This window comes from Tamandua tetradactyla, chromosome 6 (assembly GCF_023851605.1).
Source record: "Tamandua tetradactyla isolate mTamTet1 chromosome 6, mTamTet1.pri, whole genome shotgun sequence".
Classification (NCBI taxonomy): domain Eukaryota; kingdom Metazoa; phylum Chordata; class Mammalia; order Pilosa; family Myrmecophagidae; genus Tamandua; species Tamandua tetradactyla.
Genome location: NC_135332.1, coordinates 154963270 through 154986200, shown reverse-complemented (window position 1 = coordinate 154986200; position 22931 = coordinate 154963270). Strand labels below are relative to the sequence as shown.

The window sequence follows — 22931 nt, the reverse complement described above, 5'->3', positions numbered from 1 at the left end:
TGCCCAGTAACAAAGGTATATGGTTATTTTAAGCCATACAAGAAGTAAGAAAAAAAAAAGGCTGTTATGGAAATTTTGATTCACTAGGTCATGGATGGGGCTCAGGGACCTTCATTTTAACAAATATCAGGTGATTCTGAATCAGTCAGGAGAGCACACTCTCAGAAATATTACTACAGACTTATTCACCATGTTTAACTTTACCCAAACCCTATATTTCTAGAAAAGAGCAAAATTTAAGAAATTTCGCCACCCCTGGTTTTTTAGAAAATGGTTTAATGCAAAGATCCACTCTTCTTCACATGACAGCTAGAACTTCTGGAAGCCCTACCTTGTTCACCAATATTAAAGCCAGAACAGATCCTCCAAATCCTGTTCTTTGCCTTGTAAATGATTAACTGAACTGCTTGTTCCTGTTCATCACTTGGAGCAAAATGTTTGTTATCCAAACTTTGTGAAACTTTTTTTTTCATGCATAGTAGGAAATATAGTTTACATCATGGCCAAGTAGATACAGATATTATGTGAATAATAAAAAGAGAAGTTCTAAGAGTCAATTATTAGCTTTCTAACCAATGTGAACTTTAATGTATTACATTAATTTCCATTCAAATTTTCTCAATAAACAGCACTTTGTTATCTACTTAATTGATACTTCAAATCAACCTGAAATTTGACAACCAGTGTTATATTCAAGCTTGGGTTCTATCTGAGCCTCTCTCATTTCATCCTGTAGAATATTTGGAAAATCATGAACTTCTTTGAGCTTTACATGAATAATTTTCTTAATAAAAGCATAATTCTATGAAATTTTGAACTTCTCATTATTATGCCATGATACGGAGGCTAACTACAAAAATGTTTAAAAACATAGTCTCTAGAATCTGATATTTCATAGCCCATTTCCATCATTTATTTGCTTTGACTTTGGGCAAACCAAGCAAAACTCTCAATATCCTCATCTGTAAAATAGTGATAATAATAGTTTTTGTGTCACAGAGCTTTGTGAGGGGTAAATGGGGTAATATAAATGGTAAGTCAAAGACTGGTAAAGAGTGAATATTCAATGAAATGTTAGCTATTATTTTTACAAGTGATTATTTTATTGGATATTATCAGGGATACTGAAAGAAGTCAGTTTTGACATTGATCTCACATTTATCTCACCCTAACTCCCCATTTATATTTTTATGCAGTCTAAAGGAAATGATGAACTTCTCATCAAGTGATACCCGTTGTTTGAGGAGGAATATTTTTGTATTATGTCCCTAATTCTCCCTGTGAAAAAAAGTTGAATAAATTTAGATCTAGTAAGTTAAATGTGGGAAGGAAAAGGAAAAAGTTTGATTAGCTATGGAGAAATGTAGTGCTAATTATGCCTCTGTTTAATTTTTTCTGAGGAAAACAGGAAATTGTAAAAATCAGTGTTTCAAAAATTGCCAACTCCATCAAAAAGACAAATAGGATAACAGTATCAATTCATGGCAAATCTTCATATGTGAAAATAGAAATGGATATAAGTTGGCCTCACTCTCTCTTAGCCCAACTCTACAAGTGAAATCATGGCCCTCTCCCTTACATAGGGCATGACATCTGTCATGGTCAGGTTCATGTGTCAACTTGGCCAAGTGGTGGTACCTGTTTGTCTGGTTGGGCAAGTGCTGCCCTGTCTGTTGTGATGAGGACATTTCACAGAATTAAATCATGATCACGTAAGATGCATCCACAGCTGATTCCGTTTGTGATCAGCCAAAGTGGAATGCCTTCTGCAATGAGTAATGCTTAATCTGATCACTGGAAGCCTTTTAAGGAGGATTCAGAAGAGATAGGCTCTTCCTGCTTCAGCTGGTGAGACTCTCCTGTGGAGTTCGTCCAGACCCTCCACTGGAATTGTCAGCTTTACAGACTGCCCTGCAGATTTTGGACTCTGCCTTCCCGCAGTCACATGAGACACTTTATAAATTTTATATTTGCGAATGCTCCCTGTTGATTCTGTTTCTCTAGAGAACTCTAACTAATACAACATCCAAGGGTGAAATTCTCCCTGGAAGCATGAGAAGTGACTCCCAAGGATGAGTCCAACTCTGGCACTGTGGGATCAACAATGCCATCCTGACAAAAGAGGGGAAAAGAAGTGTAACAAATAAGGTATCAACGGCTGAGACAGTTTGAATAGAGTCAAGAGGCTACTCTGGAGGCCACTCTTACGCATGCTTCAATTAGACATTGCTGCCTATCATAACTTGCAAACCCTAACCAAAACCATTCCAGCCAATCCTAAAGAACACTTACGGCAATATATGAAATTTTACAAATGTTCCATACACTAGGGTAACTTTCCAGAAACCTACAACCTCCAAATGGGTCCCAGGACCAGATAAGTCCTGAAACCTAGAGGGGCCAGTATCTCAAGAACATCAGCTAGTTCCGTCTCCCTACCCCATATTATCGACAGTCCCTTCCAACATGAAAAAGTTAGAATGGGCAAATACCTTCAAAGAGTAGGATAGAAAGATCAAAGGTGATAGTGGAGTTATACACAGAAGGTCAGGTTGAACAAACGAATATGATTGTTGAGGCATTATACTGATATTTCATTTGGTGTCTATCTTAGAGCAGCTAGATGTAAAAACCTAAAATTGTGGAATTGTAACCCATGCCAAACTCTGAAATCTGTTCAACTAATTGCTGCACTGTACTTTGCTTTTTTGTATATATGTTATTTTTCACAAAAAAAGAAAAAAAGTCAATTGTGAGGATAAAAAAATATTTATTCCTTCTAGTTTCTAATGTTCTGGAACAGCTAGAAGGAAAAAATCTGAGATGACAGTATGGGAGCCCATGGCAAATGCTGGGATCTGTCCTGTAACTCCTTGTTGAAGAGTACTTTGAAACCTATTGCATTTTTTTTCTCTACTTTGTGTATATGTTGTATTATACAATAAAAAAGCTGAAAAAAAAGAAATGAATATAAGTAAACTGACTACCTTTTAAAAAAAATACAATTTGACTTTAACCTAGAATGAATCTTTTTTCCTTTTCCTTCCCTTTTGTCCTCATTTTACTAGTGTTTTCTATTCTCATTTCTTTCTAATCAAAGTTATGCACTGAAGGCATGTTTCTGACTAAATTCCACCATGCATACACCATTCCTTAGGAAAACACTTACGAGCCAGCAAGTAAAAAACAGCTAATCCAACTTTTTCTATAGTCCAATGAAGTCCAAGCTATCTGCATCATAGATGCTTTGAATACATTTTTGCTAAAGCCTCATCAAGACAGATGTGACAATATTTCAGATTCTAGAGACAGGATTTAATTACCTTCCAAACCAATTCACAAATGAACCTTAAGCACTAATTCTGAGGTTAGAGGTTACAGGGTTCACTAGATTCTTATAGCCTATTCACACTAGGATATAGCACATCTCTGAAATATTCTAACCAATGCACATTTCACAAATAAGAAACTTTAATACCCGTTTTCTAATTGCAAGCACATACCAACTGCTTTCCACAATGTTCCTAATTACTGCTAAGATCCAGCTGAGACTTTTGGAAAACTTTAGAGGAGGTTCAGCATAATACAAATCTGTTTTAACATAATGTTAGTTTACAAAGCTGCTCCTTGACTGGCTCGTGTGCTACCTTTGTCAATAATTCTCAACCCTATTAGAACACATGCTTTATTTTATGGCAACTATTTTATAACTTATATTTAGCATACTGAATTGAAACCCATCCATAATATAACATAGGTAAAATCCTTTTCAAAAGTCATAGATAAAGGAAAAAATAAAGAGAAATCAATTAAAGCCGCATGAATTTCAGTATGTCAACACTCAAGTTTAACTACACTATAAGTTTAATGAGAAAGTCAGATGCCCATCAGTGGAAACACAATGAATGCAGTAAGAAGCTACAAATGCACACACAGCTGGCATCTCAAGTAGCACGCCATAGCAGTGTGGCCATCGATGAACAACCAACGTACAAATAAAAGTCCAATTATCTGTCAATCTTCACAATAGCGACGCTCCAGGAAAACAAGTGTAATAGTAAACTGTTATCATAAAACACTCTGGTTTATATGTAAAATGGAGTTAGCTTCCAAACTCAGATACTTTTAGCAGTGTTTTTACTTCAGTGACCATCTGTTTAGTACTGTATTCATCACAGAAAGGCCGGTATCCCTGGTCCTTTCTTCTCATTCCTGTGCTAGTTATATTGAATAGCAACTGAGAAGTTACCCTCCATTGATTTCCAAATGCCCGCTAGGAGGTAATGTCCTCCCACAGAGAACCCCCACTGACAGGAGTGCTATTTGATAGTGGCAAATACCATGAGAAAGAAAGACAAATTCTCTTCCTCTACAATTTAATCCAAATAATTTGTTCTCATTTGTTGCCTTTGAACCATGCCCTTCTCAGAAACACTTACCAGTGTGAAATATCCTTCCTGCTGGGAAAATTCTAGGCCTTCAACATCGTAAAGTGACCTTGTCCTCTTGTCTTTCAGAGGAAATTTCCCTCTCCTTCCCCCACCATCCACATTACCATCAAAATTATATATATTTAGATGATAGGTAGATAGCTGTATATAGACAGATGATAGATAAACAGATATATAAAGTACTAAGGGGTCAACAAGATTCAAATAAACTAATTCACCTTGCCTAACAAAACAATTAGCATCTCAGCATAAAATATTTGCTTCTGGATTACTTCAATATTCTCCAGAATAATGGGTAGGCTACTTCCTTACATTTATGTAGCTAGCTTCTCAAAGCATTTCTCCAAAATAAACTTTATCCAGATGGGAATCCAAATCTCAAGCTTTTCAGATATTAAAACCTCGGTTGTGGTTCTTAAAACAAAAGTATTTCACACTAGTTTCAACTAGTTAATGTCTATACATCCTTGATCTAGAAAAAAAAATTGCCTTGAGTGTCACTCATGGCAACCCACTGCATTATTATTTACATCATCAAAAATAATGCCTTACCTGGATAGAAAATAGTGTTCTAGGCAAATAACCATCATTCTCTGAACAGCATTGTTGTAACATCACGGAAGGTTTTAAAGTGGTTCAGGAATATAAGGCAGCAGAATCATTGTTTTTTACTTGAGCACCAAATTGCCATGGCCAAATCTTCTTGCTTACACAGCATGTTCTTTAGGGTGCTGTAATTATTTATAGTGAGTACTCATGTTCATTGCCAACTGTTTGCTAATGCTTTAACTTGAAGAAGGGTCTGGGCTTATTTACACATGGCAATGAAATTTCATCATGCTGCGAATTTCAATGCAGTGGTCAATACTGCTATTTATTCTCTGCTTTGTAATATTTTCAGTCATGTTTGATTTTCTGATGGTTGTTATAAATCAAGTTCCAAGTTCCCCATAATTTTTGGATTAGAGAACATAGGAGGCAGAATTATTAACTCCCTACTTTATAGCACTGCTTACATTTTAAAGAACAAGCCCAAATAAAATTCTACCAAAGTGGGTACTTTAAAATTAAATGTTATCAAATAAGTACCTGTAGAGTAAATGCAAGAATCAATGTAAGATTGAAAGGGGCCCCATAAAGTGGCCCATTACAGCTGTCAAAGGAGGCACCTAGAACAACTGTATTATATTGATAACATTCTTTTCTCCACTAGGAAAAAAAATGTATAGTAAAAGTGGTTAAGTTAAAAGCTTCATGTACAGAAACGTAAAAAAAAAAAAATTGAAGTACTGAGAAAGTTTGGAGAAGCACTTTTCATGTCAGGTCTGTTCTCTTATATACTTGAACTGGATGTTTGGCGAAATACGTTAAGTCTTTGGCCAAAGTGCATAGAAAACTAAAACAAAACAAACAAAATTTTACTCACAATTAAACCTTCTCAGTCTTTTGGAATCTAAAACCTGGGAGGCAGCATCGCCTATAAAAGGAATTTTCTGAATCTATGATGGTTATCTAGTAGCATTTATTTCATTTTTTTATGTTTTACTTATTTAGAATTAAGGCACCATATATACTAAATTTTTGAAATTGTATGTGTTAGAGGTGATATTATACCTAGATTTCAATGCACGAAGTTAAAGAGGGTATTATGAAATGTCTGTTTTATACAAGGGGGTACTTTGAGCTCGCTAGGGTTGATGAACACTGCATTATTCAAGGCCCTTACAGTGATAAATATCATGTACACCAAGTAAAAATGTGTGTGCCTCCAAAGAAAGTGACTATATCTTACTCATTTTTATGTCTGTAGCATTCAGAACACACTGGATCCTCACACACTAGAGCCTCACTATGTATTTGTTCGTTTGGAGTAATTGAATTAATTACCTTGTGACTGCTGATGTAGCCAAGCAAATGAAGACATTATGCAAATCAATGTTAGGCAGCTGTTTGCAGACAGAATCAACATAGCACAGTATTAGCACAAACCGAGTACTCAGGTTTAAGACTCCTTGCCCTTTTACCACCAGCTCTTTTATCTGCAAATAAAACACCCAAAGTCCTGTAATTTTTTTGGATTATTTGCCTTATCCTGAACCAATCACTGTGTCCAGAAAATTGGGTACTAAGATTGTATGGAGCTTTGGTCAGGAATTGACAGTAGTCCAATGGGAAGTTTGATCAAAATCATATGATTAGAGTAGGACAGTCACCCAATGAAGGTTGGAAGAGTTTTTTATAAGGATAAACCATGCAACACTTTGAAAATATGAAAATCATAGAAACTCTTCCCAGAAAAACTTAAAGGTCCACTCACACAGAAAGAGATACCAATTATGTTTTACTGCACATCAAAAATGATTGTTTTAAATCCCAACTTCCTTCAATCTTGACAAAGCTATGGAAGTGAATGGTTGAGAAGCAGCAGCTGTTGGTGTCCAACTCCCCTGCATGTGAAGACAGCCCAGTCTTCAGAGGAGGGAGTGAGGTTTGGCCCCACAAGGCAGAAAAAGGAGAGTGATCCAAGTCTCTGGACCCAGTTGTACCTGAGAATTGTTTCATCACCTAATTTCCAATTATATGAGGCAAGAAATTTAATTTTTGTTTCACTGAATCTGATTTAGGTGCTGTCACTTGAAAACAAAGTAACATTTAATACAGTTTGGTAACTCACAACATGTCAAGAACCACTGTGGTATAACACTAGCAAAATTATTTGGTCACAAATTCAATTCATGAAACTGCAAAACTTTTATCTTTTAGTAACTTATTTTAATTATTTTTTTGGCTGAACGCAAAGAAAGAGAATGCACGTTGTGGGATATATGTACTTCTGAATTCACCTTGAACTGATTATAGATTTCGTTTCTTGATCAGTCACAGCCTATTAATTTTGTTATGAGGTACATGCAAACTGTTTGCAAAAGCACATGAGAATAAGACCCATAAAGGGTAAAATATTTAAACTCAACCTGCGCTATTATTAAAGATATCAAAACTTTTCTGTGTGTGTTGCCTCAGCTAATCCACTTGCCTCAACGCTGTTTTGGCTTAGTTAATGGACAGTTTTCCATCCCTGGGGCCTAAACTCCTCAGAGTTCAGACCCACATGTGAGGCCACCACCCACATGCCTCAACCAGAACCCACAACAGCCTCCCAGAGATAAGTCCACCCCGCCACTGCTCTTGAACACCCAATCTCTTTCCCTTTTGCCATGCATTTGCTTTAAACTAACCAATCTTTAACCCCCGAGGGAACTCTAACCTCCAACCCCAGAACACAATAAAGTCTCTACGCATGGGTCCTTCTCACCCTGCTTGTGTGCTCTCCACCTGCTGGTGGAACCAACCGAACACATCACACTTCCCCTTGACTCCTTTCTCTCTGCAACCTGTGAGTAACAAGCTATTTTTTTCTCATCCATTGCGGGCTCAATTACCCACTGTATCATGCCTGCCCTCAACGAGGACCCAAATTTAAAATCCCCAGTGTAAGTAATTTGAAACAGTTTCAGAAATGAAGTTTTTTGCTTAGAAATATGCTGACAGTTTGTACAAGACTCATTTAGCAAGGATTGCTCTCTTGATGATTGCCTGTCACAGTGTTGAGGTTGTGTATTTTTCTTTTCCTGAACAATTTCACAGCATGCAAAGTCGTCATTCAAGCACCGAGGTTAGACTTGCAAAGCAGTTCCGGAGACGTCTGAAATATATGGCTTCCCACACATTTCCTGTAGTCTTTAAATTAAATGAACAACAAAAACAACAACCAAACATTAAATAGAAAATTATGTATTATGTATCCCCCAAGTCAATTTTCTCACGGAGTCAATTTCACCCCCATCTTAAATCTCAAGTAAATCACTTTAAAGCATTTTGAAGATAGGCACATTTCTTCCGTTATACCATTCCATACAGAAACATGTGGATAACAATGGAGCACCATGTTTTCTGATACAAACCATATGGTTGATGTTAAAACCAAATTGATTTAATTATGGGAATAGAAAAGCAAATTTTACTATTCATGTAGTCAGCCTAACAACACTCTCCATTAAGCTCTCTAAATTAATTTAGCACATCATACAGACCAATCACTTAAATGACTAAACTTTTATTGTTTTGATTAACTTGGCTAGGTGTTTTGAGTCATTTATAAAAGCCCATAGTGCAAAAAGGATATTGATCACTTGATCTCCATGCAGATATTTCACACAGAAAAATAATAATTAATGAATACTTCTGGTCTGATTCTGTAATCTTAACTGGTTTGATCACAGAGATGTCCAAATCAAAGTCTGCTATTTTTTCTCTAAATTCCCGAGTTAATTGATTTGAATGGTTTTTGATTGTCTTAAAGATCACAATGGTCAACTAATTATGCACATCATCACGGTTACTAAGTATCTTTTCTGTGCCTGATTAAATTTGGAAGATTAAAATAATAAAAATTTTTATGTTTCTACTCAATATTTATTACACACATTGAAGGCTGAAAGTTAAAAAATGACCCATTTTTTTATTATTAAACCACCTGGGGTGAGTAATTTGAGCATTTTAATGAGTTAATATCTTATAGTTGCATTGGTCTTCATGCATGATTTTACACAACCCAGAAGCTACTTAGGTTTTATCCCAGCTGGTCAGAATTTGAGGTATTTCAATATATGGATAATGTAGTAATGAATTACTTTAATTCAAGGTAGCCTCATTTATAAATACTACAATGAGTGTTATAAGAAGAAATATTTTATTACTGAGAAAACATTTTGGTTGAAATAGAGAAAAACAAATTACATTAGCTAGTTTGTTTTGATCCTATAATTACAAACTTTAAAATATTCAGGTGATAGTTACCAGAAAAGAGAAACTTGACCAACTTTTAGTTGTGTTATAAAGGAGAAACAAAAGGACAAAATTTGACACTACTTTTCTTTCATTGTTTCCATAATAGCACATTACTCTAAAAATGATCTTGAAGTTGATTATGTAAGATTTAAAACTGCTTGAGTTACAGAGAAGCTTGAATGCAAAGCCTGGGCATAACCCTCTTAAGTATTTTCATTTTGACATTAATATATAAGGTCAAGAAAATTCACGTTAAAATTTTTAATTGACAATATCTCCTGTATTTAATATTTCTAGAAGAAGAATAACAGATGATTCCTTGTATATTTTATGCCTAGTCCAAATTGGATGGCTTAGAAAATGTGTTAAGGGTCTAGATATGGATCTAAATAATGTTTTCTGCCCTATTTTGTACAACTTCCTATTTCTTTTTTTCGATGATGAGACAATCTCTTTCTCCCCATTTTATCTTGCCTTTCTTGGGGAAGAAAATTCTGTCTGTGGGATGAGAAGAAAATTGTTGTTCAGGCTTCCAAATTTTTAATCAGCTCATCATTTGTCATTATAAATGAGAATGTGACTAGTTTCCTAAGAACCACCTATGAAAGTCAATGAAAATAAGTTAATATTCCAAATAGACCTCTATTTCAGAAATGCAGTCTCTTACAACAGTATGTCTTCATGTCATCATACTTTTGCTGAGCTGACACAGTTAAGAAACAGTGACTATTTTTATCCTACACTGTGGCCAGAACTGTAATGCTAAAAGTCTCTCCATTAAATGGAATTTTAAAAATCTCTACTAATAGAAAATGTAAAACATAGCTTGACTTCAGCTTGGCATTTTCTCCTGTCGTATTATTTACCTTAATGTGATACCAATATTTGAGGTCACACACATCTGCAGTGGCCAAGTGAAAATAAAGATAATGGTTTACTTCAGTTGAATTCCTCTCAGTACTGGTGTAATGAATTTGGCTGCTTCCAGAGACAATCCTCCCTCTCTCCAATTAATACTTCAGCTGGGAAATAAAATAAAATAAATACTAATAAATACAATAAAAACTAATAAATATTTGTACTTCTGCTTTTGGTTACTCAGGATTAAAAGGCTTCATTGGGCAAATAGAAACTAGATTTACTGGGAATGAATATGCCAAAAATGAATACTCAGTTATATACAGAAGTTTCAACATGTGTCTAATGACATTTTAAAGTAGATTAATATAATTAGAATGGTAGATGGCAGGGATGAATAAATGAATATTTAGATAAGATGAGTAGTCACTAGTAAAAGGAAACAGAACTAAGGGAGGAAATACTATAAAAGTACAGCAAGTGATGAACTTTGAAACAGTAGTAAAGACTTTTGTCTCTTCTTATAGTACTCTCAGATTAAACTCTATATTCACCCCAATTTGAGAATTAAGATCTCTGTTCTCTGGGACACCAAATCAAGTAACAATAATGCAGTGATGGTCCTGGTGGTGGTGCTGGTGGCTTGATGGTACTAGGACTGTTATTAAATAACACTTAGTGATATCTTCCAATGTGCTCGGCTGCCCCTGTGCTGAACACTCTGTATGCACTAAACTCATCTAAGCTGTGCAAGAATGAGTTAACATTGTTTTAAGCTTATAACTCTTTAACAGGAAAACTTTTTGTAGATCTAGTTATTGGGGTTTGAGTACATTAACATATTTGAAAAGTGAGGGCATTATAGAGAAAGTTTACCTATGGCTTTCCACTAATAAGACTTCTTGTGGAGAAACGTTATTATAGATTATGTTGAATATTAATATTTGGAGCTCAATATTTGGGAAGAAAAACACATTGCACAATGGAGGCAGGAAACTCATATTGTGAAAAATATGTAGCATGTGCCCAAAGCTAGAACTCTGTGCTTAACAAATCAATTACTGGTAATTAAAAGTTGGCACTTAAAACCGGTGTCATAGGCTTGTTAAGACAGTCACTTTAAATAGAGAAAATAGTTGATCAATTTGCTCCAAATTTGTGTGTGTATATCCATGTAACTTCATTCCAACTTCTTTCTTTCCATGTCATAAAGCCTTTCTGTTCTTCGATATAAATTGTAATTTTTCATATGGTCTCCTATATTAAAGTTCTTTTTTTTTTTTTTTTAGGTACATGGTCTGGGAATCAAACCCAGGTCACAAAGGCGAGCATTCTATCACTGAACTACTCATGCACCCTAAAGGTATTTTTATAGCTTGAAAAATATAACTTCCAAATAAATGTTTCAGTTCTTCAGTTCTACACATACATATAAAACTAAGGAAGACTGCAGTGTACATTATTTGAATACTTGATCAATTGTTCTGTTAACACAAAATCAGCTTTTATATATAGTACCTAACCCAAATTTGAACCTTTCAAAGAAACTATAGCAATAACCAAAATTTTACTTCCTAAATTTAATACAGTAATACATACTTATACATGTATGCACAGAGTTTGAGCTAGAATCAACAGTGATAAATAAATATCTAACAAAAGCAATAGAAGAATAAAACATGCTTTTAGATATTTTTAGATTTCTTGAGAACTGCCTGACCCACTGGAGCATAAGCATATATCATCTTTTGTAAAGACATTGGTCATTGTCTCAGGTGGGCTATTTGCCAAGTTCGTTTAAGTGCTATTTCCCTGAGCTGAAGTTGGGATTTACCAGTGGGCCTAAATATTATATAGATTTATTAAAATGTTATTTCAAGCATGTAGTCCTAGAGGTCACTCAATTTAACTGTTTCCAAAAGTTAGAGTAATTGATTATAGTAAAAGTCAAGTGGCTATCATACAAAACTCATAGCCATAACTGAACTCCGTTAAATGCATGCACAATGTCAAAGTCAATTGCTTCTGGCAGTGCCATTCCTATTATCGCGTTGATCAAAAGGTAATGAGAAGTGACAGGCAATATCACATACATTCCTTCATAAACAACATACTGTTCACACACTTAAGCGACCATAGTGATGACCTGTTTTCATAATAGTAAAACCCAGCAAAGTCTTACACAGCTTTCCGAAAAGCGCTGATGTTTTATAAGGACAAATCTTCCCTGAAGCATTTTGAATATAGTCTGTAAACTACCTGGAAGGATGTCAGTATAAATAATCCCTCTTCCCCACCTCTACCTACAATGGAAGCTTGTTTGTTTTGTTGTTTTAATTCCCCACATAAGTATAGATGCTAGGGATATAATTATACCCATTCCATATATTTTCAGTGTCTTATGGATTTATGATTTTTCTCCCTGCCTAGAATAAACTTTCCTTTAGTCTTATCACCAGACAAAGCCACCTCAACTCTCATGATTTACTCAAGTGTTACTTTCACTCCCAAATATATGATAATTGCTGCTCCATTTGTGATTATAGTATTTTATTTAATATACGTATTATAAGCCAAATAGCTTGTAAATCAAAGCACATCATACTCAGTATGTATAAAATTAAACTCAACATTTTTCTCTTCCCAAGTCAAATTGCTCATACTCTTTAATCCATTGTGTAAGTGATTGAAATTTCCATAGAAACTTAGAAAATTAGTATCTTCTCTCTATTCTTTGCATCCATTGTATTTGTGAGAAAATCTTATCAGTACCTCACAAAAAGCATATTCAAAACCTCATAATTTCTCTATCAATTCTGCCACCAATCTCCTATATCTGTGGATTTGCTGTCAGTTTCCTTTCTAATTGGGCTATATGAAAATATCTCACTTCACTTCACCACTTTTGTTATTTCCTCTCCAAAAAATAAGATTTGATGACATCCATCCATAAGTCAGAAAATACAGTACTGAAAGTATTCACTGATTTCTTATTGCCTCCAGGATTAATTTTTCCTTCTTTCTTTACAGAAAATATAAATCCATTCACAACCTCCACCCAAGCAATTTTCCAGTCTCTTTTTCTTTTGATTTTGTTATACTGTACTCAGTACTCTACAAATTCAAATTATACTATCCCCATGTACATTCAAAAAATATTATTGAGTGCCAATCATGTGCTAGAAATTGTTCTAGCTCCTGAAGTTACAGTAGTAAGCCCAACAGAAAATAATTAACATTTGAGAATATGTGGAGAAGTAACACCTTCTCCAAGTTTTATTCAAATTTCACCTTTTCATCTAGGCTTCCTCTGACCACCCTAATTGAAATGTCACCCCACAAAATATAATTCCTCTCTCTCTTTCCTACTCTTTCCTACTTTTCCCATAGCTCTTTTAATCCTATACCTACTTTATATTCTAGATAATTTGTTTATACCTTTTCCTCCACTAGAAATTAAGCTCCATGAGGGTTGAGATTTGTCCTCTAGAAGTTAGTAAAGAGACAATGAGGTCTAACATGTGAATTATTCCCAAAAGGAAAATGAAACTTAACTCAAGCCAGCACTTTATTGTCTAGTTATTGCTTTGTCCAAATGGAGTTTTTCCCATTTTCCATCCTGAGTGGTCTCAGTTTGATTTATTAAGAAAGATGAACGATTTCTGTGACTCGCTAAAACCCATTTTCAATAATCCAATTTATTTTCATATTTTAAGTCCTGCTTCAAATATTTCCTTCTACATGAAGCCCTCTTTATTGCTCTGGTAGAATTTCCTGGACATTATTATGAATTTTTTCTTCCCTGGCAGCAATGCAAAAGTCATACTAACTGTACTAGTGGTTCAGATGATATAATGAGAACATTTTTATTTAAAACTTAAAACACTAATATGAAAAAACCTCCAAGGTCGACTGTTATACTGTTATAAAAGATTAGAGACATATTCTCACTGCTACAAGGAAAATTTTGATTCTTTATGATAGCTGTGCTATTAGCGATGAACCAATATAATTAGGCATGAAGTCCCAAGAGGAATAAGCAACAAGCTAATGAGAATTAAGTCCTCGCCTTGTTGTTTGTTTGTTTTGTATGTGTGTGGATGCGTGTTTGTAACACCCTTGGGGAAGACTATTAAAATGTTCATTTAGCTGATAAATACTTATTAGCTTCCATGCTAATTATTGGGTATAGAGCAGTTAACCTGTTGGTCCTATTTCCTGCCCTCATGAAAATGACGGGCTATACAGGAAGACCAAAAATTAGTAGAATGAATAAATACAATGTGTAATTAGAGCTGTGAAAGGAAAGTAAGGATGCTGTAAGAGAGAAAGAGAGGATAGGAGATCTAGCTGGGAGGTCCTCTGAAGAAAAGTAAAATACATGCTGAGGCCCAGAGGGTGTCAAGGATCCAGCCACGAATGAAGAATCCGGGAACCATGTTCCCAGAAGAGGTAATACATGATTCAAGTTCACTGCAGCAGCAAAGACACCATTGTGTCTTCACTAACAGTGAAGAGAAATGAGCAAGGTAAAAAGTGTAGTCAAGCCGGGTAAGGAGTATGGATTTTACTCTAACTTCAATGGACACCCATGTGATTTTTTTTAAGTAGTGGAATAACAGTATGTTTTATATCTTCCAAATATCATTCTGGCAACAGATTCAGAAAATTATCCAGCACTGATAAAAATTATCTACCCAACCTCAGGTGCATACCAAACTCCATGCCTCAGTTTTCTTATAGGAGTCTGGTATTCTTTCAGGTGAAAAATATCGCTATTTTAAGTTTTATCCCACAGTCACTCAAAGTCAGGCATGAAAGTTGCTCTGTCAGTTAGGTATCCAAGTCCTATAGCTTTAATGAGTCAATTCTCAATTTCACTAAGGGTCCTCATGGTGTTTTTTGTGAGAATCCAAACAAGGAAAATGAGGGGTAAAGAAAACCTTTTCCCTTCAAATGTTACTAAGAGGAAAAGCAAACCCACTGTGATTATTATCATCCCCTGTGTCCTTGGGAAGAAACCTTCACAAACAGCTTCACCATTTTTAGGTGTGGCTGAAATGAGGGCACTGATTAGATTTTGTCTTCTTTATCAGAAGCAAAAAGTTACCGTATTCTTTCTCCATGTAGCCCTTCAGTCATCAGAGCTGGTTCTTTCTAATTAAACAGCTGGTGTACGGCCAGGCTGCCCATGGCCTGGAAAAGACCTCAGATGTTTCTGATCGTGGGCTCAGCAATTCTCATTTGACTGTGAGGAGGAGAACCAACCTGGCTTTCTACTTTTCGTCAGGTGAAATAGAAGGTAGGGGCCGAATCACATCGATTGTGAAACATATTTCTTTTTGTCATCAACTATTTTTAAACAGTGGCTAAGCAGAAGCACTAAAAAACTTATTCCCTTGGACTATTTATTTCTGAAAATAAGACAAGATAAAATAAAACAAAAAAACCCTGGGATTAGGCAATGCCCTGAAAGTGCTTGAATCTGGAAGAAATTCTAAAACTGAGTACTTCTTTTAATTCAATAAAACATTTGTGGATCATTTTCTCTTCTAATGATGCTGTCCGCATTAGGGCCCCATTACACATAAAACTTAAATATTCAGAAAGTTACAAACTCGGTGCATTTACCTGACTAATCACATTTAGGCTATGAAAATAAATGCAACAAAAATCACAGCGGTAGTGTGTGAAGCACATGGAAAAACCGGATCATGATCCTGCACACAGTGAACTTCTACAACTTACCCTAGAATTTTGTGTCCAGATATGGAAATTTGGAAATTTTCTATCAGAGCTTTGGCAAATCAGCCAGACATTCTTTTTAAGGAAACATCTTTTTTAAAGAAACAATTATACTATTTAAAAATCAGTAACGTATAGTTCCCTAGAAGCAACAGCTGCAGGGACTATTAAAAGAAATAATTGTACCATGCAGCCCTCATGCAAGGGCCCCGGGCTGGGAATCAATCTCTTTAGCTACCCCATGCGTATGGGAAACCTACCTCTCAGAAGCTCCATCTTCCTATGTGATGGCATATATGCATCTGAATTTCTCTTCTTAAGAGTCAAAAGACAGGTAGCTTAAGGATATTTGGAAAGAAAAAGGGAAAATTAGAACTATACGCCTGTCTTGATCTGTAGGCTTTCTTCAGTGAAATTTCATGTGAATTCTATAGATTTATAGTAAGGGAATGAGAAGGAGAGGGAGAGGCAGGGAGGAAGGGAGGAGAGAGAGGGAATGTATGTGTCTGTGTGTGTGTTTGTGTGTGAGATTGCCAACATCGTATGTCGTCAAAATTGAGAAGCTGCTATTGGCTTCATCTGGCTTTAAAATCTATTTTAAACTTAAGGATGCAACTTGAAAGGAGTCAAGCCTCCCAGCCATCCCAAATAGAGGCTAAAACCATGAGCCAAAAGTCAAACAGAGGACCTTTGTTTTAAAACTGAAAACCAAAGTAAAGAAGCTATTGTGGAGAAAAGTGTACTCCATATTTGCTGGGAAAAAAAGAAAAAGAAGTGTCACTTAGGGAACTTGGTACTCTCTTAATATGCACTATTCTTATTTGGGCTTGACAGCTCAAGGTGCACATACTTTAGAGCTGCCCATGTCCCTATAAAACCCAGAGCCACACAGAACTGAAGTGCTGTCTTTCTTATTCCTAGCATAATAGTTGTGTTAATCTACAATGCATTCCCATTTCTCTTTATCACCATTCAGTGCTGTATCTTCCTAACTTCAAAAGCAGCCTCTTTCCCACAAAACAAGAAACCTATATATACAGCATTCTCATTTATCAAGGACATTTTTGCACATTCCTCACACATGCATATACATTTTAATACTTTGATCTCAAATGGTGAAACGAAATATGTTTTTCCTTATAAAGTAATTTAAGGTAAAATGAGGTTATTTTGTGGAGGTCTTCTAGTGCACAATGAAATCATGTATTCTGCTATAACAAAATGCCAGTACAGAAGTTTAATACAATTTCCTTAAGTTTTACCATTTTAACATGTCCACACTGTTGCATAACAAATTGTTTTATTCCATTTTGCCCCATCACTGCAAAATATTTCCCTTCATTATTAAAACGGATTAATGTCAGCTAAAAAAAGTGCAAGTCTCTTGCTGAGAAATACCACCACTCATTAGCAAGTCATTCATTCATTCAATCACTCATTTATGCATGCAAGCATTCATTTCATAAATTTACATTGAGCACTTACTGTTTGCCAGGCATTGTTTTATGCAACAAATGTCCTAAAATGACTAGACTCAGGTTGACAAAAGACTATTGGTAAAAGAAAATACTGATTGACCAAGATTCCAGTGGTCTCTTCTGTCTAAAATATGTGTGTGTGTGAATGCATATGTGCAGGCCTAGAATATTTAACTTGGTCTATAATCATTACCTATTATTTTTATCTTTGCATTCACTATTATTTAGGAGAGGAAGAAAAATATTGAGGTTCTAATAACAAGTTATATCATTCTTTATTTTTATATTTGTAATTGATGATCAGCTAACTTATCTTCAGTTTCAAACTTTTGCCTAAACAAAATTCCATATATGCAACAGTATCAATGAGTCAAGTAGAAATGAGAAGCTGTGACAGGAAAGAAGACAGAATGTACTGCAGAGGAACCACAGCCCTTCAATGGTAAAAGTTCCCTAAAGGAAAAGGAGGAGAAAGAGTAATGGAGGAAATAATCACTGAAAATTTCCCATCTCTTATGAAAGACATAAAATTGCAGATCCAAGAAGTGCAGCATACCACAAACAGAATAGATCTAAATAGATCTAGTCTAAGACATGTAGTAATCAGACTGTCAGTTGTCAAAGACAAAGAATTTTGAAAGCAGCAAGAGAAAAGCAATCCATCACATACAAGCGAAGCCCAATAAGACTGTGTGTGGATTTCTCAGCAGAAACCATGGAAGAAAAAAGGCAGTACTATGATATATTTAAGATTCAAAAGGAGAAAAACTGCCAACCAAGAGTTCTATTTCCAGCAAAATTCTCCTTCACAAATGAGGAGATTAAAACATTTTCAGGCAAACAATCATAGAGAATTTGAGACCAAGAGATTGGCTCTGCAAGAAATACTAAAGGGAGCACTACAGGCAGATAGGAAAAGGCAAGAGAGAGAGGTGTGGAGAAGAGTGTAGAAATGAAGACTATCAGTAAAGGCAAAAATAGAAAGAAAATAAAACTAGATATGACATAAAATTCAAAAGGCAAAATGGTAGAAGTACTGCCTTTACAGTAATAACACTAAATATTAATGGATTAAACTCTCCAATCAAAAAACATAGACTAGCAGAATGGATTAAAAAACAATACCCATCCATATGCTGTCTACAGTAGACTCATTTTAGACCCAAGGACCAAAAAAGGCTGAAAGTGAAAGGCTGGGAAAAAATTTCATGCACACAACAATCAGAAAAGTGCAGGAGTAGCTATACTAATATCCAAAAGATAAACTTCAAATGTAAAACAATTAAAAGAGACAAAGAAGGATACCATGCATTAATAAAAGGAAAAATTAAACAAGAAGACATAACAATCATAAATATTTATGCACTGAGCCAGAATGCTTCAAAATACATGAGGTAAACACTGAACACACCGAAGGGAAAAATAGACACCTCTACCATAGTAGCTGGAGACTTTAATTCCTCATTCTTATCAATGGACACAACATCTAGACAGAGGATCAATAAAGAAACAGAGAATTTGAACAATACAATAAATGAACTAGACTTAACAGATATTTATAGAACACTACACCTCACAAAAGCAGGATACATCTTTTCCTCAAATGCTCATGGATCATTCTCAAAGATAGAACATATGCTGGGTCACAAAGCAAGTCTCAATAAATTTTCAAAAATTGAAATCATAGAAAACACTTTCTCAGATCATAAAAAAATGAAGTTGGAAATCAATAACTGGCAGAGGGCCAGAAAATTCACAAATATATGTAGGCTAAACAACACACTCTTAAACAACAGTGGGTCAAGGAAGAAATTACAAGAGAAATCAATAAATATCTTGAGGCAAATGAAGACAAAAACACAACATAACAAAATTTATGGCATGCAGCAAAGGCAATGCTAAGAAGGAAATGTGTTGCTTTAAATGCATAGATCAAAAATGAAGGAGCAAAAATCAAGGAATTAACTGTTTTTTGGAAGAACTAGAGAAAAAACAGCAAACTAACCCCAAAGCAAAAAAAGGAAAGAAATAACTAAGATTAACTGAGAAAATCAGCAAAAGCAGAAGTTGATTCTTTGAGAAAATCAATAAAATTGATGGACCCCTAGCTAGGTTGACAGAAAGAAAAAGAGAGGATGCAAATAAATAAAATCAGAAATGGAAGAGGAGACATAACCACTGAACCTGCAGAAATAAAGAAGGTAATGAGAAGATACTATAAGTAACTATATGCTAATAAACAAGACAATGTAGATGAAATGGACAACTTTCTAGAAAGGCATGAACAATCAACATTGACTTGAAAGAAACAGATGACCTCAATAAACCAATCACAAGTAAAGAGATTGAATCAGTCATCAGGAAGCTTCCTGAAAAGAAAAGTCCAGGACCAGATGACTTCACATGTGAATTATACCAAGCATTCAAGAAAGAATCAGTACCAATCCTGATCAAACTCTTCAAAAAAACTGAAGAGGAGGGAAGACTACCTAACTCATTCTATGAAGCTAACATTATCCTCATACCAAAGCCAAAGATACTATGTGAAAAAAAAAAAAATTACAGACCAATCTCTCTAATGAATATAGATGCAAAAACCCTCAACAAAATACTTACAAGCCAAATCCAGCAGCACATTAAAAGAATTATACACAGTGATCAGGTGGGATTTATTTCAGGTATGCAAGGATGGTTTAACAGAAGAATCAATTAGTGTAATATACCATATCAACAAATCAAAGCAGAAACACATGATCACCTAGACTGATGCAGAAAAGGCATTTGACAAAATTCAACATCCTTTCTTGATGAAAATACTTCACAGGATCGGAATACAAGGGAACTTCCTCAACATAATAAAGGAAATACATGAAAAACTCTCAGCAAACATCATCCTCAATGGGGAAAGACTGAAACTTTTCTCCTAAGATCAGGAACAAGACAAGGATGTCCACTGTCACACTTGTTATTCAACATTAGTGCAGGAAGTGCTAGCCAGAGCAATTAAAACAAGAAAAAAGAAATAAAAGGCATCCAAATTGGAAAGGAAGATGTAAAATTTTCACTGTTGGCAGATGATATGATAATATATGTCGAAAATTCCAAAAAATCTACAGCAAAGCTACTAGAGCTAATAAATGAGTACAGCAAAGTGGCACAGTACAGGAGAAACATCCCAAAATCAGCAGAGTTTCTACACACTAGCAATGAGCAATCTGAGGAGGGAATCAAGGAAAAATTCCATTTACATTAGCAACCAAAAGAATAAAGTACTTAGGAATAAATTTAAACAAGGTTACAAAAGACCTTTACACAGAAAACTACAAGAAATTGCTAAAAGAAATCATGGAAGATCTAAGTAAATGGAAGAGCTACTGTGTTCACGGATTGGAAGGCTAAATATAGTGAATATGTCAATTCCACCTAAATTGGATTGATACATATATTCAATGCGATACCAACTGAAATCCCAACAACTTACTTTGCAGAAACAGAAAATCCAGTAACCAAATTTATTTGGAAGGGCAGGGTGGCCTGAATAGCTAAAAATATTTTGAGAAAGAAAAATGAAGTAGGAGGTCTCCCACTACCTGACTTAAAAGCATATTATGAAGCTACAGTGGTCAAAACAGCATAATACTAGCATAAAGATAGATATACTGACCAATGGACTCAAATAGTCTTTAGATATAGACACTCTCATCTATGAACAATCAATCTTTGATAAGGCAGTTGAGACAATTCACCTGGGACACAGCAGCCTCTTTAGTAAATGGTGCTTGGAGAACCTGATATCCATATGCAAAAGAATGAAAGAGGATCCATATTTCACATCCTATACAAAAATTAACTCAAAATGGATCAAAGACCTGGACATTAGAGCTAGGACCACAGAAATTTTAGAAGAAAATGTAGGGAAGTATCTTATAAAACTTGTAATAGGAGCAGTTTCTTAGATCTTACACCCAAGGCACAAGCTTGATGAAAGAAATACATAAATGGGAACTCCTCAAAATTAAACACTTTTGTGCATCAAAGAACTTTTTCAAGGAAGTAAAAAGGCAGCCTATGCAATGGGAGACAATATTTGGAAGCCACCTATCAGATAAGGGCTTAGTATCCAAAATATATAGAGATTCTTCAACTTAACAACAAAAAGACAAAGAACCAAATTTAAAAATGTGCAAAAGACAAACAACTCAATTAAAAAATGGCCATTAGACTGGCCATTAATAAAAAAAAAATGACAAATGCTAGAGAGGATGTGGAGTAAGAGGCACACTTATCCACTGTTGGTGGTAATGTAAAATGGTACAACTGCTGTGGAAGGCAGTTTGGGGGTTCCTCAGGAAGTTAAGCACAGAATTGCCATATGATCCAGTAATCCCATTACTAGGTATCTATTCAGAGGACATGAAAGCAAGGACCCAAATGGACATTTGCACACCAATATTTATAACAGCATTATTTACAACTGTCAAGAGATGGAAACAGCCCAAATGTCCATCGACAGATGAATGGCTAAACATGGTATATATAAATGTGGTATATATATATGATGGAATATTCCACAGCTGTAAGACAAAATAAAGTCATGAAGCATGTGACAAATGGAAGGACCTTGAGGACACCATGCTGAGTGAAGTTAGCCAGAAACAAAAGGACAAACACTGTATGGTCTCACTGTTATGAGCTGACATTAATGAGTGAACTTGGAGAATTGAAGTTAAGAACACAGGTTATCAGGTAATAGAAATAGGGTAGAGATTGGGCAGTTGGTGCTGAAGGAATACAGACTGTACAACAAGATAGGATTGTAAAAATTCTAATATGGATAGCACAATACTACTTGATTGTAGCATAAAAATGTAGGTACACTGAATGAAGCTGAACGTGAGTATGGTTGAGAGAGAAGGCTGGGGGCACGTATGAAATCAGAAGGTAGAATAGAGGATAAAGACTGAGGTGATATAATTTAGAACTGCCTAGAGTGTACAATGATAGCAATTAAATATGCAAATTAAAAATATTTTTGCAGTAGGAAGAACAAAGGAATGTCAGTATTGCAGGGTATTGAAAACAGATGGCATATGGGAAAAAGTACAATCAATGTAAGCTACGGTCTATATCAACAGTAACATTGTAATATCCTTCCACTGAATTGTAACAAAGGCATTATGCCAAAACTAAAAGTCACCAGGCAAGAGCTGTGGAAAAGGTGTATGGATGCTTTGTGGAAGAAAAGGAAATGTCTTCAGATAGAGTATGTGTCTGTGAATAAATTATACACTTAGGCTGGATTGTATTATGTGTGAATAAAACTATTTAAAAATGGTTAGAGGGAAACAAGTACTAGAGAAAATGTGTACAAAGAGTTGCACCTATTCACTGTCGGTAGGGAAACAAGAGTGCAGCCCCTTGAAGAGCAGTGTGGTGATTCCACAGGAGACGAGGGGTGGGTTTGCCGTATGATCCTGAAACCCGTTGCTCAGTATATTTCTGGAAGAAATAAGTTTGGGACAGGAATGTACATTTGCATACTGTGTTCTGG

At 35.3% G+C, this 22931-nt stretch overlaps 1 long non-coding RNA gene across 9 annotated transcripts in view; it reads right to left on the bottom strand.

Annotated features, from left to right (window-relative positions):
* Positions 1 to 7968: 7968 nt before the first annotated feature.
* The window catches only part of LOC143686445 (uncharacterized), a 275383-nt gene continuing 260420 nt past the window's right edge, over positions 7969 to 22931 (bottom strand). For 7 of the 9 annotated variants that reach the window (XR_013177151.1, XR_013177143.1, XR_013177145.1 and 4 more), the window contains 3 exons: positions 16163 to 16240; positions 10166 to 10321; positions 7969 to 8189 (listed from right to left, as the gene is read on the bottom strand). This is a non-coding gene — a long non-coding RNA (uncharacterized LOC143686445). Of the gene's footprint in view, positions 8190 to 10165; positions 10322 to 10573; positions 10587 to 16162; positions 16241 to 22931 lie in introns of those variants that run through there. The other 2 variants (XR_013177146.1, XR_013177149.1) reach the window with 2 other exon arrangements.